The following is a 6,948-nucleotide window of genomic DNA, read 5'->3' as shown; positions in this document are numbered from 1 at the left end:
CACTAGTGTCCAAATTTCCATTGGCAGTGAAGCTGGGAACCCGCTGTCAGTAGGAACCTTTTTTTTCCATACAGAGTTCCGACCCGAAAGGAATAGCAGGTGCACCTACACGGACATACGGCCAAAGAGAAGTTTCCACGGAAGAGAGAAGTGAGTTCATTTTACCTATATTAGCGGTTAAACTCCGTTTATTTACTCACACATCGTGGATTACAATCTCTTCCCCCTGGGAGGGAGTCCAGGACATTCATCACACCTGGTTAGGAGCCGTATTATATTATTTCTTTCTGCCGGAGGAACATTTGATGACATTATTTATACCTACTGTGCGGACAAGCTTCATTTCATAGTTATTATCTACTCCATAGGAATTATTGTCTTCATTTCCCTCGATTGGGATCTGGTCATTTATGCCTTTCTTTTTGGACTATTTATACATTTTATTACTATCTGGATCCAAAATTAATATGGATGTATGACATCCATTATTCTTCTAGCACGAATACAAGTGGGGAACTGCATTATTTTGACTATTTGATTTGGTTTGATATGCTTTTTTATATTTTTTGTATTTGCTGTATGTGATATATTAAATTTATATTTATTTATACATTAGTGTACTTGGGATGTCAATACTCTTCCAACGCCATTATTTTTTCATATATATATATATATATAGTGTGTGTGCGTGAATTGTGGTCACTTGCGTGGCATAACATTTGGGGCACTACTGTGTGGCATAACATAGCATAACATTGTTTTGGGGGCCCTATGTGGTATAGGGGGCTGCCTGTCTATACTAAACTATAGGGGGGCTGACTATACTAAACTATAGTGAGGGGGGCTGCACAGAGAACACTAAAGGGAGGGGGTGATGGGACCTTTAATGCTGAATAATAATTGAATGTGGGGCTGAGTAATGCTAGGAATGTATTAAACGTAAATGCTATTTATTGCTGGGGCTGTTTGGAGGGAGGGTAATAGGTTTATTAAATGGGAATACTATTAATTTAATGTTGGGGTTGGTTGGAGGGAAATAGATCTATTTATCAAATGTGAGCACTATTACTTTAATGTTGAGGCTGGAGAGAGGCCTAATTATTGAATGTGGGTGCTGTTGATTTGATGGCAGGGATGGTTGGTGTTTCTAAATGTACCCATTATTTTTTCCAAATAGGGCCCTCAACATTCCAGGATCCAGACAAGCCGCAACTAAAGAAACCAGCAGCCACAGGTGGTAAAAGTGACAACAGGTAGGACAGTCTGTCAAATGTTCTGAGTTTTGTGCAGGCTTGGCTAACTTGTGGTACTCCAGGTGTTGTGAAACTACAAGTCCCAGCATACCCTTACAGCAATAAGCTGCTATATATTGGCAAAGCATGCTGGGGCTTGTAGTTTCACAACACATGGAGTACGACAGTTTAGCCAAGCCTGGTCTAGTGGGACAATCCTGATACTTGGTGACTGTTCTGCCCAATCTAAGGGGCAGGTCAAGACTGTGTATTCTTAATACACACACTGTATGCTTTATATACTACACTAAGGTGCTAGCTGTCCTTCGTGGACCACCTACCACTCCCCCTCTAGTGTCCGGTCCCGCCTCTATGATGGCTGACCACACCCCCTCTGGTGGGCCCCTAGTGTTGCAGTCCCCCAGTGGGCCCTTCATGCCCCAGTCCGACACTGGCACAGTCCACATTGACTTTTATGTCGACACAGGCATGATCCTGGACCAGTCTGACAGGAGTAGTAGTATGCCTAGTCAGCACTGTCCTAAAGAAAGTAAACCCCCCCCATCTGCCCTGCGTTTGCAAATTTTATAATTGGTGTGAGAAAGTGGGAGGTTTGGTGTGACTTCAGGTAGGCAGTCCCTTAGCCCACTCCCATGCGGCTGGGTTTCCACTTAACAGGAGCTGCCCTTGGAGCTCACCAGTCTTCAACTCACTTGCAGGTATCCTGCAGTGTGTGGCTTCAGCATGTCTGCTAAAGCAGTATTTGCTGGGACACAACAGAAGACACACACACACAAAATGTAGGCTCAGCACAATGGTTCACACAAACTATTAACAGGTAATAGAAAGGAAAAGGTTTATAAATGTTAGGGAACCAATGAGAGAAAGCACTGATGAATACCATAATAACAAGCAAGGTCATGAAAAAGGTTGAGGTTAGGGGTAGCAGCAGACAAACAAGACAGGAAACAAGCTATGGTTAAAAGGCTCCTCCTGGTCAAGCACAGGAAGTCAGCAGCAGTATTTGCAAGAAGAATACACACTGGATCACTGAGAGCTCACATTACCCAACCAGCTACTGCTGCTTAGCAACAATCTAACAAAAGAAAATCAGGTGACATTATATAACATACCCCCTTTGAGGAGGGGTCAAGGGACCTCAATATTGAGGTTTCCGAGGGTACAGTTTGTAAAAGCCCCTCTTGAGTCAGCATAAAGTGCATGAAGTTTCTTTGATTGTATCAAAGTTCTTTCTTATCTCTCCAATGAACCAGATGAGGATCATTTCGACTATAAATTCTGGCGGACCATCAATAACAACTGGAGATGGTTTAACTGAGAACCTGGACCTGAATATTCTAGCACAAAGTACCGGCTTAAATAATTAACAATGAAACATCCTAGGAATTCTCAATAACAGTGTAAGATCCAATTATTAACAGGGTTTATTCTCCTGATGATTTTAAAAGGCCCGATGCACTTTGGCCCCAACTTGACCAATGGCTGTTTAAGTTTTATATATTTCGGGTGACCAGCCATAGCCTATCCCCAACCTTGAAACTAGGAACTCTCTGGTGTTTAAAAAAAATGTGATTGTGTGGCTGCATGAGAGAGACTTTTGGACTTTCTTTCAAATGGTTTTAGATGTCTTGCCATTCTTTTGATCTCCATGCTGTCTGAATCATCATCATCATTTATATAGCGACACTAATTCCGCAGTGTTGTACAGAGAACGCACCAACATCTGTCCCTGCCCCATTTGAGCGTAGTCTAAATTCCCTAACATACACACACACAGAGAGAGAGACTAGGGTCAATTTGAAAGCAGCCAATTAACCTATAAGTATGTTTTTAGGGTCTGGGAGGAAACCAAAGCACCCACAAACATGGGGAGCCATGGTCAGGAATCAAACTCATGACCCCAGTGTTGTGAGGCAGAAGTGCTAACCACTAAGCCACCGTTAATCCTGGAAGTCTGGAAAAAGAGCAGGTCTTGGGATACTGAACATATACACAGCAAAAGGGAGTTATACCCAATGGGGTAATAGGTTTATGATTATAGACAAATTCTGCTCACTGAAAAGACCAATATGTCCAATTATCATGAAGATGGGAAATGTAACATCTGAGGTACTCCTCTAATGTCTTGTTCACCCTCTCTCTTTGACCTGTAATCTGAGGGTGATATGAAAAAGAGAAATTTACACTGACACGCAGCATGAAACAGAATGATTTCCAAAGAGCGATCCTCTTTCGAACACAATGTCTGAAAGGAATCCATGTAAATTTTCTCACACAGCACACAGAAGAAAACTAGTTGGATTGCATGTAATTTAAAGATGTGTTGCACAAACAATGAAATTAGAGTCCTAGCAGATGGAAGGCCAGTCAGCGGGATAAAATGTGCCATTTTGCTGAAGAGGTCCACCACCAGAAAAATTGTATTTTATCCTTTGGATGGGGGAAATTCGACTATAAAGCCCATTAAAATAGAAGACTAGCATTTGTTAGGGGTAGGAAGAAGAATGAGGGGAGCAACAGGTTTACCTCTAAGGCATTGGTTATGGGCACACATTTGCCAGACTATTATGAAACCTCTCATCTTCCATGAGAGATGGGCTGAACAAGACAAAATTTTAGTTGTTTTGGAAATGCCCGGATGACCTTCCATTCTATCTCGTGAGCGACTATAAGAACAGCTTGTCTAACCTCTTAGGTACAAACACTGACTTAAGGTATAATTCTGCAGGGGCTTGAGTTAGGCTGACTGAAGGTGAGGACAAGTCTTTGGTAAGGACTGCCGAAATACTGGCAGGAGAAATTCTGGAGATACAGAGATTACTTCTGGATGTTATTGAAGAAAGCTTCTAGAGAGGGCATTCACTTTAAGGTTCTTTGAGCATTGTCTGTAGCTGATTGTAAAATTGAAGTGTGAAAAGAATGGCACCCTAAAAGCTTGCCGTGGGTGTAAGCTTTTAGCAGTCTCAATCTACTGTAAGTTCTTGTGATCTGTGTAATTTAGCTCCCACCATCCAGTGTCTCCATTTCTCAAAAGCCCACTTTCCTGCCAGAAGCTCCATTACGCATGTCGTAATTCTTTTCTGCAGAGGAGAATTTCCTAGAAAAGAATGCAGAGAGATGCAGTTTTTCTTATCTCTCTAGTTTACTTGGGACAAAATAACTCCAGACACAACATTCGAGGCATCAACTTCAACTATTAAAGGTAACTCCAAATTGTGGTGACAAAGAATGGGTGCATTACAGATTCTTTAAAAGGTAAAAAAACTTCCATAGATTCAATGAACCAATTTGACGGGTAATTCCACTTGCAGTCTGCGGACCACCTGAAGAACGCCATACAATACCTTTCCTCCTATTTGCGGCACTGCTTCAGAGAGTGAAGATAAGACTCAGTTGAAGCTACCCTGTACCATGAAGTACGAAGGATGAGACTCGAAAACTAGCTAGTTTGTGCTACATTTTCTGAGTGCAGAGTGTAACGTAACGCTGGTCTTCACCAGAGTTTGCTGCTAAGCAGAAAGGAAAAGTTCTACTGACTCCCCATTAATAACTTTCACATTTTCACAAGCTTTTATTAGGATGGGGTCTTTTAACTGTTCTGATGCAAACAGTTTCTTCCTCAATTTAAGATTAGGCATACTTTCAGCTCTGTCTACTGCTTCTCCTTCCCCCGTGGGAGGGATCTCATTTTGACCCTCATCATACTCTACTAGTATGGCTGGGGAAATAAACAGAAATGGCTCTGGGAGTTCAAATGACGCACCCACTGTCAACGGATTGCAGGGCAGTCAAATCTATGGGATTCCCAAAAGTTCCAAAAATGGGGAAAATCTCTCTCTGTTATAGTACCATGCACCAAGAAAGGGACCAATTCAACTTTAACAGTAGACGAACCACAAGAGGTCTAAATATTCACCTGAGCAGTGACATAGTGCGAAGTGTCACCATGTAGAAATGTTACCCCAACAGTTGTTCGCTAGAATTTTGAGGAGTTTACTAACCCTGCTTTCACTAGGGTAATTAAACTTCCTCGGGGGAATTCAATTGGTCGCGTTACTGACAAAAGTAACGCGGCCTGCGCACTTTTAATTAACAATTACTGTTAATACGGTAATTTCAACTGGGTCAGCCAGATGTAAAACTGTACGGGCTAACCTGGCAAAGAGACTTTCTGCAATATTCAAAGGCAGCATCACAGTGCAGAGCTTCTAGCATAACTGGACAATTAGCAACATGTTCTGGCATACCACACCTAAAACATTTCAGCACATGACAGTATAGTCTTATGTGGTGGGACCTTCCTGGCCTTACGGACTAAACTCCAGGCCCAGTGCCAACAGTCTCTTCAATTTTAAGTCCTCTTGCCTCCCAACAATCTTTTCCCATAGAACAGCCTTACCAGATAATACTGAAGAGTGCTGTCACAGATCTATGGTGCGCTGCAGTGCAGCCAGTACTTTCTCTGCCAACAGACACATCTCCACCATGTCCACCAACTTGTCAGCAGTCTTAGAGTCCATGTAGCTCACCCACTTGCACAAAACTATGGGCAGAGACCTAAAATAATGGTCCATGACAGCTCTTTCCACCATCTGTGGACTGGTTAATGTCTTGGGCAGTAACCACTTCATGGTCAGGTGGATAAGATCATGCATTTGTGAGTGAGGAGGCTTGTCTATGGAGTAAACCCAGCGGTACACTCGTTGTGCTTGAACCGACAATGTAACTCCCAGGTAAATCAAGATTTCCGTTTTAAATTTTTCATAGTCCCCAGTGTCTGCAGTGCTCAAATCAAAGTAGGCTTTCTGAGTTTTTCCGGCCAGAAAAGGTACCAACAGGCCGGCCCACTGTTCTTTAGACCAAGTCTCACGCTCCACGCTTCTTTCAAAGGTGGCCAGAACATCTCCACATGATCAGCCATGATCACTTTTTGAAGAAAGTGATTAGCTCATATGGTACTGAAGCTAGTCACTGAGCTGGAGGCCACGCTTTTAGCCACTGCTGTACCATCTGAGTCAAGGCTTTGAGGACTTAGCGCTGCTGCCTGTGGTATTCCTTGAGGGCTAACTATTGCACCCTTTTAGCTTTCTGCTGTTGCATGTGGTTTTCCTTGATGGCCAATTGTTGCACCCTGGTAACTTCCTGCTGAGCCGCTGTAGCCTGTAGCAAGGTCTTATCCACCTCCTCCATATCTTCCACACATAAGGGTCTTTTTTTCAAGTAGCTTCCAATTTTTTACTTCATTCTTTACAAGATTGACTAGTGAAAAAGGACCTGAAGTGAATATGAAATAAATATTGACTCAATGTATCTTTCCCTTAAGACATCTAACAAACAGACAAATAGCACATACTTGCTAGAAACTTATGCCTGAGGGCCACTATCAGCTTATTGTGACCCTGTACAAGCTACTCTGAAGGTAATTTCTGTAAAAGAAAGCAAGTTGTATATAATTATATATTATAAATATACATACTTACCAACATTTTGGACTTTTCCAGGGACATTGTGCTGAGCAAACGCATCTAAGCAGATTAAGCACCGGACTGTCTAGGCATGCATTTAGTCAAAGGGGTCACATTTACTGCCAAGACTAAAAGTTTCAGTGTAACCTGTATCTAAGATTAGCTGATATGCAAGGTGTTATTGGATTGCACGTTGTGGGGGAGCTTTGATCCATGTTTACCCAGGTCTA

This window comes from Mixophyes fleayi, chromosome 6 (genome assembly GCF_038048845.1).
Source record: "Mixophyes fleayi isolate aMixFle1 chromosome 6, aMixFle1.hap1, whole genome shotgun sequence".
Classification (NCBI taxonomy): Eukaryota; Metazoa; Chordata; class Amphibia; order Anura; family Limnodynastidae; genus Mixophyes; species Mixophyes fleayi.
The sequence above is the reverse complement of the archived record's forward strand: the minus strand, read 5'-3'. Positions refer to the sequence as shown.